General features: G+C 52.4%; 1 protein-coding gene across 1 annotated transcript in view; it reads right to left on the bottom strand.

Moving 5' to 3' along the window:
- The window catches only part of ARHGAP39 (Rho GTPase activating protein 39), a 190698-nt gene that overhangs the window by 64070 nt on the left and 114554 nt on the right, over window positions 1–12074 (bottom strand).

Here is a 12074-nt window from a genome sequence, read left to right as displayed (position 1 = left end):
TGTGCGCGGACATGGGCACTGTGTATTTCCTGACGCCGGCAACGCGCACCCGTCCCACCTGCGCCCTTTCAGAGAAGACAGCCGGGAGTGACAACCGCCACCAGCCTCTGATGCCGCGCACACCGCCGCCAGCCTCTGACGAGCGCACCCGTCCCTGCCTGCTCCTTTCAAGTGAAGACAGCCGCCGCCGCCGCCAGCAGCAGCCCTCTGACTGAGACCTCTGCCAGCGACACTAAGATTAAGGCAGGTGTCTTGGGGAAGGGTGAAGCCAGTTTGCTAACGCGGTGCCGATTAGGGGGGGGGGGGGGGGGGTGGGCTCTCTGCAATGTTTTCCTTGCTGACTATCGGGGGGGGGGGGGGGGGGGGAGAGGCGAGCTGGCTGCCTTTTGCAATGCTGACTATGGGGGAGGGGGGGCTGGCAGGAAGTGCAATGTGGCCCTGTGTATGGGGAGGGTGCTGACTATGGGGGAGGGGGGGGGGGGGGGGGCTGGCAGTGCAATGTGGTGCTGACTAAGAGAGGGCTGGCATGCTGTGCAATGCAGGGCTGACTATGGAGGGCAATACTAGGGCATTTTGTGAAAGGCACTGCTGGTGGCATTTTGTGAAAGGCACTGCTGGTGGCATTTTATGAGGGACACTACTGGTGGCATTTTGTGAGAGGCACTGCTGGGGGCATCATATTTATAAGCAGGAGTATGTGGGGCCTTATACTGCAAGGTGCAATGGGCATCACGGTGTGAGGTATAATGTGCAATGGGCATCACGGTGTGTGGCATAATGTGCAATGGGCATCACGGTGTGTGGCATAATGTGCAATGGGCATCACGGTGTGTGGCATAATGTGCAATGGGCATCACGGTGTGAGGCATAATGTGCAATGGGCATCACGGCGTGAGGCATAATGTGCAATGGGCATCACGGTGTGTGGCATAATGTGCAATGGGCATCACGGTGTGAGGCATAATGTGCAATGGGCATCACGGTGTGTGGCATAATGTGCAATGGGCATCACGGTGTGTGGCATAATGTGCAATGGACATCACGGTGTGTGGCATAATGTGCAATGGGCATCACGGTGTGTGGCATATTGTGCAATGGGCATCACGGTGTGTGGCATATTGTGCAATGGGCATCACGGTGTGTGGCATAATGTGTAATGGGCATCATGGTGTAATGGGCCTTCATGTTTAAAGGTCACTGTGCAGCCTTTAGACAGCCAACTTAAGTGTGGAAGGACAACAACCATTCCTGCGGTAACCAATGTCTGGCCATGCAGGTTGCAAAAGTGAGGTGTATGGTAATTGTTTTCCTGATAGTTCACACTCTTATAATTAGCCCACACCCCTTATAATTAGGCCACACCCCTTTTGGGAGCGACCGCCTATGGCGCAGGCAATTTCGTCAATAGCAAATTATGTATGGGGGGCTGCATTTTTATTCTGTTCGCACTGGGACCCTAATTGTTTAGAAATAGCCCTGGTGCTGACTATATATTGGGGGCAGGGTTTATGTGTATGGGCAGCTGTGCCAACTATCTATGCGGGGGCTGTGATGTCTATCTATAAAGGGATGTGCTAAATACCACAGTAGAGCTTAGTGGCCCTCGGGCTTCGTTGAATTTTTTAATGTGGCCCACACTGTCTTAAAGGTTGAAGACCTGCATTAGTACATAGATGCACATTTGTATAAATACTGGTTAAGGGTGTAGGATAAGAAAACAAAGAAAAGGACTTAACAACATAATACACAGATGTCCTCACACACAAGGCCCTAATAAGCCACGGAGGTGAGCCAGACCAGGCTCTGTGGCATGGCGGCTTTTAACTTCACTTTTGGGGCTTATTCGCACGGGAGACGCAGCGAGTGCCGCTCACAGTGCACATGTAGCATTACAGAGCCTGGCATCTGGAGACGCAGCACTCACAGTGCACACGTAGCATTACAGAGCCTGGCATGAGGAGACGCAGCACTCTCAGTGCACATGTAGCATTACAGAGCCTGGCATCTGGAGACGCAGAACTCACAGTGCACACGTAGCATTACAGAGCCTGGCATCTGGAGACGCAGAACTCACAGTGCACACGTAGCATTACAGAGCCTGGCATGAGGAGACGCAGCACTCACAGTGCACACGTAGCATTACAGAGCCTGGCATGAGGAGACGCAGCACTCACAGTGCACACGTAGCATTACAGAGCCTGGCATGAGGAGACGCAGCACTCACCGTGCACACGTAGCATTACAGAGCCTGGCATCTGGAGACGCAGAACTCACAGTGCACACGTAGCATTACAGAGCCTGGCATGAGGAGACGCAGCACTCACAGTGCACACGTAGCATTACAGAGCCTGGCATGAGGAGACGCAGCACTCACAGTGCACTAGCCGCCAGGCTGCACACGTAGCATTACAGAGCCTGGCATGAGGAGACGCAGCACTCACAGTGCACATGTAGCATTACAGAGCCTGGCATCTGGAGACGCAGAACTCACAGTGCACACGTAGCATTACAGAGCCTGGCATGAGGAGACGCAGCACTCACAGTGCACACGTAGCATTACAGAGCCTGGCATCTGGAGACGCAGAACTCACAGTGCACACGTAGCATTACAGAGCCTGGCATGAGGAGACGCAGCACTCACCGTGCACACGTAGCATTACAGAGCCTGGCATGAGGAGACGCAGCACTCACCGTGCACACGTAGCATTACAGAGCCTGGCATGAGGAGACGCAGCACTCACAGTGCACACGTAGCATTACAGAGCCTGGCATGAGGAGACGCAGCACTCACAGTGCACACGTAGCATTACAGAGCCTGGCATGAGGAGACGCAGCACTCACAGTGCACACGTAGCATTACAGAGCCTGGCATGAGGAGACGCAGCACTCACAGTGCACACGTAGCATTACAGAGCCTGGCATGAGGAGACGCAGCACTCACAGTGCACACGTAGCATTACAGAGCCTGGCATGAGGAGACGCAGCACTCACAGTGCACACGTAGCATTACAGAGCCTGGCATGAGGAGACGCAGCACTCACAGTGCACACGTAGCATTACAGAGCCTGGCATGAGGAGACGCAGCACTCACAGTGCACACGTAGCATTACAGAGCCTGGCATGAGGAGACGCAGCACTCACAGTGCACACGTAGCATTACAGAGCCTGGCATGAGGAGACGCAGCACTCACAGTGCACACGTAGCATTACAGAGCCTGGCATGAGGAGACGCAGCACTCACAGTGCACACGTAGCATTACAGAGCCTGGCATGAGGAGACGCAGCACTCACAGTGCACACGTAGCATTACAGAGCCTGGCATGAGGAGACGCAGCACTCACAGTGCACACGTAGCATTACAGAGCCTGGCATGAGGAGACGCAGCACTCACAGTGCACACGTAGCATTACAGAGCCTGGCATGAGGAGACGCAGCACTCACAGTGCACACGTAGCATTACAGAGCCTGGCATGAGGAGACGCAGCACTCACAGTGCACACGTAGCATTACAGAGCCTGGCATGAGGAGACGCAGCACTCACAGTGCACACGTAGCATTACAGAGCCTGGCATGAGGAGACGCAGCACTCACAGTGCACACGTAGCATTACAGAGCCTGGCATGAGGAGACGCAGCACTCACAGTGCACACGTAGCATTACAGAGCCTGGCATGAGGAGACGCAGCACTCACAGTGCACACGTAGCATTACAGAGCCTGGCATGAGGAGACGCAGCACTCACAGTGCACACGTAGCATTACAGAGCCTGGCATGAGGAGACGCAGCACTCACAGTGCACACGTAGCATTACAGAGCCTGGCATGAGGAGACGCAGCACTCACAGTGCACACGTAGCATTACAGAGCCTGGCATGAGGAGACGCAGCACTCACAGTGCACACGTAGCATTACAGAGCCTGGCATGAGGAGACGCAGCACTCACAGTGCCCACGTAGCATTACAGAGCCTGGCATGAGGAGACGCAGCACTCACAGTGCCCACGTAGCATTACAGAGCCTGGCATGAGGAGACGCAGCACTCACAGTGCCCACGTAGCATTACAGAGCCTGGCATGAGGAGACGCAGCACTCACAGTGCCCACGTAGCATTACAGAGCCTGGCATGAGGAGACGCAGCACTCACAGTGCCCACGTAGCATTACAGAGCCTGGCATGAGGAGACGCAGCACTCACAGTGCCCACGTAGCATTACAGAGCCTGGCATGAGGAGACGCAGCACTCACAGTGCCCACGTAGCATTACAGAGCCTGGCATGAGGAGACGCAGCACTCACAGTGCCCACGTAGCATTACAGAGCCTGGCATGAGGAGACGCAGCACTCACAGTGCCCACGTAGCATTACAGAGCCTGGCATGAGGAGACGCAGCACTCACAGTGCCCACGTAGCATTACAGAGCCTGGCATGAGGAGACGCAGCACTCACAGTGCCCACGTAGCATTACAGAGCCTGGCATGAGGAGACGCAGCACTCACAGTGCCCACGTAGCATTACAGAGCCTGGCATGAGGAGACGCAGCAGACTTCCCATCGGAGAACTTCATGTACAGATGTCAGGGAACATTTACTTAAGGATCTGAAAATGTAAAGAGGGGATGTTCTCCATAGCAACCAATCAGATTCAGATGCAATGAAGAAACGATAGAATCTGATAGGTCGCATTGGATAACATTGTAAAGATGCAATAAATTTGCCCCTTAAGAAGCGTACACATGGTGCGATTGCCCTACGATTCCATCGGGATGGAAGCACAATGCACTGGTTGTTGCCTATAGATCTGTACCTTGCCTGCCCAGTCTATCGTTCTGTTCCATTTCCTCTTAATGGGAGTGCGCATCGGGATCGAATCATCACCGAATGTGGCTGAAACTCATTCGATTTCAGTTAAATTTTGACAATATAGTCAGAATCACACTGTTTCCGCGCACATCACATCGCACAGCACAATATGTATGTGCAGTCCGTACGTTCTGTACTAGATCGCATCACATCTAGCACAGGAAGCACGCCGCTGTATCACATGCTCTGTATTAGCGGTCATGCTATGGACTGCACGTGGCTCAGTGTATCGGCACCTTACACTCACACACAGACGTACACACTGATCATCAAGTCTCTCTAAGCTGTTCTGTCATATGGGAGAAGGACTGCAGCAATGACTCATGAGGACACCTGTAAGGACTGAATAAGGGTGGTGCAGATCGGGTGCCGGATGACCCTCCCCTACAGTCGGGATTCCAACGGTCAGTATACCGACATCGGAATCTCTACTGTTAAATGCCTGACTTACAGGGGCTATTCTTCCTCGTGGGGGTGCACCTGTGGCGAATGCTGCGAGCCCTCAGGGGTCTTTGATGCGCTCGCTGTTGGAGTACCGGCTGTCAGGACTCCGATGTCGGTATACTGGAATTCTGTCTGGCCGCTATACCACACTGTAACGATCAGATCAGGTGATCGATCAAATTAACGTATGCCTCCTGTTATGATTATCTGTTCAATCAATGTATGTCTGATATTGGTGTAATAGTTATGTCTCCTGTGAGTATTGGAATCAGGACATGTCTTGTATGTAAACTGTAGGTGACCCTGGTTTTAGTTTGAGGCCTGTATTTCCTCAGTGTGACATCTGTGGACTCCTCCGGAGTTAAGGCCCCCATACACTATGCGATTTTCGTCCGATTTCATCCGATTTCGGCCCTTTGGGCCGATAAATCGGATGAAATCGGACGAAAATCGCATGTGTTTGACATTTGATCTGATCTGATGCGCGGTCCCGTGCCCATCAGATCGGATCAGGGCGTCGGACCTGCTGAAGATAAGATATATCGGAATCTAGGCACATCTTGGGTGCTTTTTAGCACCCACGATGTTTTAGATCCGATATATCTCCGGGTACCTCCCTCCGGCGCTGTGGACCTCCTCCAGCCCCCAGTGTAGAAGCAGCAGCAGCTGTAACATGTCACAGGAAGTGACAGGCACCACGGAAAGAAGAGGTCAGAGGGCGGCAGGGAGAATCTTCCGTGCTGCTGCTGCTGCTGCTAGATGTCAACTCAGCACACGCAGGCACGCAGCAGAGCCCTCAGCCCGGACTTCCCCCCCCCCCCTGCTCTGCTGATATATGACAGCACTCCCCCCTCTCCTCTGCTGCTGGATGAAGGCTCGGTTAGCAGAGCCCGGACTCCCACTAGAGTGTGAGGGTCTAGTGATGAGCAGGTTAGACGTTTTTGTTTTTTTATCTGTGACTCATTTACTTGTTTGCTCTGTGTGTGTATGTATAATATATATATATATATATAATCACAGAGCAAACAAGTAAATGAGTTACAGATTAAAAAAAAGTCTCATCACTAGACCCTCACCACACTCTCTGTACCCTATAACTGTGCCCATACATGAATGGGGGGGGGGGGAGGAGAGATAGTGTACCACACTATATGTTCCCTATAACCCGTCACTGGGCCCTAATTCCCATGTACCAAGCCGTATGCCCCCTATACTACATCGCTGAGCTTTTACCCCATGTAGCACTCTATGCCCCCTATACCCTGTCACTGGGCCCTTATCCCCATGTACCACACTTTATGCCCTTTATTCCCTGTCACTGGGTCCTTACCTCCATGTCCTACACTCTATGCCCCCCATACCCGGTCACTAGGTCCTTAACCCCATATCAGGGCCGGCGCTACCCGCTCAGCACAGCCTGCAAAGCAGGTAGGCGCCGGCCCTTAAAGTCTGTACACTCAGTAGTGTAACTGCGGGCTGTGGGCTACTCAGTAGTGTAACTGTGGGCTGCTGGCTGCCGCAGCCTGCGCCTGTCAATATGACAGGCAGCGGCAGGGCAGACACGGAGCGCTGCACAGGGGGAGTGGGGGCATTTAATTAAATTTCGGCACCGACCACGGCACTCTTTGCCGTTTTCAGCCTGCCGCTTAACTCATGCTGTCCCGTGGCTCCCGCCCTGTTGTGTGCTGCTGCCCGGCTCCAGTCCTGCCCGACATCATTATGCTGTGACGGCACGCACGGAACTGGCCCCTCCCACCTCCAACATGGCGGCACTGGGGAAGGTAGGTAGAGCGATGGAAGCGATTAGGGTTGCAGCTTTCTGATTGGTTATTTCTTCTTTCATTGTGGACACAGTGGTCTGAAAGCTACGTTTCGGTCTATTTAATGACCGTTTTCAAGCTCATATAAACAGTAAATGGTACATACCTAAATAATCTCCACCAACGCCGCGCCCAGGTCGTCATCTCCCCGCTGCGTGTCCGAGTCCAATGACGTCACCGTCCAGCGATGTATACCTGCCAGTTTGGACAGTGACGTCATTGGATTCGGACATGCAGCGGGGAGCTGACGACCTGTGCTGGTGGAGATTATTTAGGTATGTACCATTTACTGTTTGTATGAGCTTGAAAACGGTAATTAAATAGACCAAAATTTAGCTTTCAAACCCCTGTGTCTTTTGTGTGATAATGAGCAGAACAGTAAAGGCCCCCATACATTAGGCCGACTTGTCCTAGGGACAAGTCGGACCCAATTTACCTGCGAGCCGCCCGGCAGCTCCCCGGGAGGCTCACATACAATTTAGCACTTGATGTGCCATTTTTACATGGGATAAATCGCATGCGATTTATCCCATGTAAAAAAAAACCCGGGGAGCTGCAGGGCGGTGAGCAGTAGTGGGGGCGGGCAGCGGCAGTAGTGGGGACGGCCAGCGGCGGTAGTGGGGGCGGGCGGCGGTAGTGGGGGCGGGCAGCGGCAGCGGGCGGCGTTTGCGGTGAGCGCAGTGTACTTACACATAGCAGCAGCGGCGGGGACGGGACGCGCAGTGGCGGCTATTATATTTTTAAAATACTTGTCAAATGACCGGCCGCTCTCTGATTGGCTGAGAGCTCTCCGGCCAATCAGAGAGCGGCCGGTCATTTGACAAGTATTTTAAAAATATAATAGCCGCCACTGCGCGTCCCGTCCCTGCTGCTATGTGTAAGTACACTGCGCTCACCGCACACACCGCCCGTCCCCACCGCCGCTGCCCGCCCCCACTACTCCCCCGGTGTCTGTATGCATATGCCTGTCAGGTGGCAGGCATATGCATACAGGGAGGTCGGACGTGATCGTATGTACAGACCGTCCGACCTCCCTGATCCGGTCCGATGCGCACGGGACCGCGCATCGGATCGGATCAAATGTCACATACCTACGATTTTGGGCCGATTTCATCCGATTATCGGCACAAAGTGCCGAAATCGGATGAAATCGTCCCAAAATCGCATAGTGTATGGGGGCCTTAATACCTGCAAGGTATAGCACCGTTTAGGCCACTCCCTAGAGCCATCCCATCAGATAAATCTCATGGCACATCCAATTTGCGTCAGATAAATCATGTGATTTATCTGACGCAAATTGGATGAAAAAAATGGCACATCAAGTGTCAAATTGTATGTAGGCCTCCTGGGAAGCTGCTGGGGAAGTTCAGGGGAAATCAGATGCAATTTTACAGGTCAGATAAATCTCATAGTGTATGGGGGCCTTTAGGATGTAAGATAAGATCTGAGCCCTCATAAACCATGGTCCAGAAGAAGAGGTTAGAGTTTGTCCCCTTCCTTCACATCTCTTATCAGTGGGTCTGCTATGCAAGGAAAGAGGATCAATCACTTTGAAAACAGCAGACTGTACATTGCCAGGGACCTTCCACACTCCTTCAGCATGGAAAGAGTGGAATCCCAAGGGTGGGAGGGATGAGGGAGCCTGCAAGGTATAACTAAGACCTTTCTCCCTATAGTCAGAGTCACTACCTGGGGGTCTAGCAAGCAGGCTGTAGGCGACGAGAGATTTCTTGTGGAGAACCCCCCCACTTCAGGATTGTAAGATACGGTTCTGTCTTTCTTCCCTTTTTATTTTATTTCTGAAATTTGCATTTAAAAATCGTTGTGTGTACTTTTAAAATCATTGTAAAATCTTGTAATTATTTTCTAAAGCTCTGTAGTATTTCTAGGAATAAATAATACATATTCCCAGTTCTGGTTCTGTGTTCCTAAGACTCATTAGCCTCGGAAGAGAAAGGCTGAAAAACGTTACCATTGTTATCTTGTATTGTGTGGTCAGGGGCGAGCCAAGCCGCCCCTTGCGCAGTTTCAGGCGCTAAAATCAGGTTTTGGCTGGTGGCAGTGTACCTCAAGGAAAGGACCCGAGTGTCCTGAGTGAACCCCAGTCACGGCCGGCGCTGCTCAGATTGACGTATCGGAGCAGGCGACCGGTGGGTCCGTGACATTTGGTGGCAAGCGGTGGGGTGGAGAATTCATTTTTCTCTTTAAGAACTTAAGTGAGTGTTGGTAGAATTTTGTGAGAAATACCCACATCACCAGAATCAGAACTCAGAGCTTTACTATAGTTTTAAAAGTCACACAGTGGATGCAATTTCTGTTCCCTCCCTTCTCTTGTTTTTCTTTCCTATCATTTTATTTGACAAGTGTGAGACTTCGGATGGCTGATTACCAGCAGATGAGGAGAGATGACCTGGCGGTCGTGTGTGGGCAGAGGAATATCCCTTGGTCTGGCCAGAGTAGAAAACGTATGATTCAGGCACTAGTGGATGCCGATCGGACTCTAGCTGCTGGAGGAAACCAGTCCATGGACAATCCTACCCCAGGGGCTCAGTCAGCACTGGACAGTACAAACGATTCCGCGCCAGGGTCAAACACTTCTGCTGGACCCAGCAAGTCTACACTGCAGAGCGGCCTTCTAGCTGCTAGCAGGCAATTGAAGAATGTGAACCCCGTATTCGCTTTGCAGCTGGTGCAGTTCTGCCAAGGCATTGTCGACAGAGAGGCTGCGGAGCGCAAAGCCATTGTCGACAGAGAGGCTGCAGAGCGCAAAGCCACTGTGGACAGAGAGGCTGAGGAGCGCAAAGCTGTACGTGAGGCTGCAGAGCGTCAGGCCCAGCGTGAGTACCATTTGGAACTGGTGAGGCTCAGGGGGCTGATCGCTGTTGGTGAACCAGTGGAGGATGATACAGGGCATCATGATGGCGAACCTTTACGTGGGACTTTATCTGCCGTGGCTACTGAGTTAGCAGGAGATGGGCTTCGTACTGAACTTTTACTGTCTGCGGAAGTAAATAATGTGTTGGATCATGACGTGGACTCTGTTATCAATCATGGGGAGCCTAACAAGGGACAGAGGTCCCAAATCACTGCTGACGCGAGTTTCACCGGACCGTGTCATGCACAGTTCCCTGTCTTGGAAGCAGACAGAGGAAGCCAAGTGAGTGTCAGCTTGGTTGTGAGTAAAGAGCTGGCCCTGGACACTACCACCGATGCTCAGAGAGCTGACATCTCTGCTAGCACCAGGGAGACTGTAGGATGTGTGGCAGTCAGGGAGACTGCAGAGTACAAATCCCCTACAGCACCAGAAGAGCCCAGTGAGTGTTCTGGCTGCATAGTGAAAGTATGCAGGGGAGAGACTATGTCGGAAATAGGAATGGGACTTTCTGACTGTATGCACACAAGTATGTGTGGGACTACTGATGTGGGACTTTTATTAACTCCACACATATCTGTCACTAACCCTTCTGAACCATATGATGCATCTCAGGTAGTATGTAACCATGCTGAACATTGCAATGTTGTTATTTTGTGTGAAGCCCCTGGGATGATCTGTGATAGTGCCGTACCTTCGGTAGAGGTGGAGGGTGAGTTAGAGACAGGTATAGTGGGTAATCCTTGCCAGTTTGTGGGGTTAAATGAATGCCCTAATCTAGTTGGGAATGAGACACCCTCACTCACCAGTGGTAGGAGTGCTGCTGGTGATGTCATTAAGGTTGCTGTGCCAGACGTTAACCCTGTTCTTCCAGTGATGTCTGGTTGTGACATGGTGCCATGGGACGCTAACTGCACAAATGGGACCGATCTGAGTTGGTTGCAGGCAGCGCATGTACCTGCCAATAAGTTACTGGTGACAACATGCTCAGATAACCCCATTCCTGCTCAGAGACAATGGGACCCAGATATAGCGTTTTTGCCATGGTGCAATTGTAAGCCAGCAGGATGGGCCCCATGTGTTGTGGAAGATGCACAGGCTAATTTGCAGGTATTGCAGGATGTCTCCCCAGGTTATGATAGTGATGTTGCTGTTGATAATGTGATGTCTTGCGCTACTGTGGGAACTGTGGTACCAGGTATAATAAGTGACCTGGTGGGCCCTGTGTGCACTGTAGACCTGTCAGATAGGGAGAGAGTGTCCCTTACTGCAGCTTTCCCCCCAAACCCCCCTCCTTACTGTAGCCACACAAGAACAGATACAGGAACACAGCAGGGGTTCCCTCCAGACACTGAGAACTCTCCAGAGAGTGCATTTTTCCAGCGTCACTGGATAACGGATGCCTCTCCTGAGAACCTCAGTGGCACCACCCCAGCCACAGAACCTGCGGGTCTGGGAGGGAAGGTCAGGCTCAGGAAGGTGTCCTGGACTGCCATGGAAAGCTTGGCTTTCCACGCAGAACTGAGAATCAACCCTGCACAGGCTGCCCCATACCTGGGAAGTGGGAAAGATACACCTGGGTGCAGTGAGAGGGTTGTTTCAGGAATAGAGCCAGTGGCTAGTAGGGAAGCTGCTGTGTGTAACCAGAAGGGTGGGAGGGCCCGCGAAGCACAGGTAAACTCAGCTCCATTAACCTCGGAAAGGCTGAGCTGGGATGTTCCCAAGACAGGGGACAATGACCTGCTGGTATTCCCCCTTGCAGAAACGTGCCCCCCTTCACAATTCACACACACAGACACAGAGGGCAAATCTCCTCACAAAAGGATGAGGTGTGAGGTGTTGAGTGAGTGGACCTTCCCCCCAGTGAAGGGGAGGGGGGGTCAGTCAGCTCAGGAGAGGTGCTGGGAAGACATGTTTAAGTCTGTATATAGTGCTGGGAGAATGCCCCACACCTGTGGTATAGTTAAACGTGCCGAGTTACGAGTCCCAGGGGGATGGCCGTTTGGGGTGTGGAGGAATGGTCTGGTACTGATCTCAGTGAGTAAGGCCAAACTGCCAGCTGCAGGGGAGAATCCGTGCCCAGG

The sequence above is a fragment of the Crinia signifera genome, chromosome 5 (genome assembly GCF_055691185.1).
Source record: "Crinia signifera chromosome 5, ASM5569118v1, whole genome shotgun sequence".
Lineage (NCBI taxonomy): Eukaryota > Metazoa > Chordata > Amphibia > Anura > Myobatrachidae > Crinia > Crinia signifera.
Note: the sequence above shows the minus strand (reverse complement) of the source record. Positions and strands in the feature narration are given on the sequence as shown.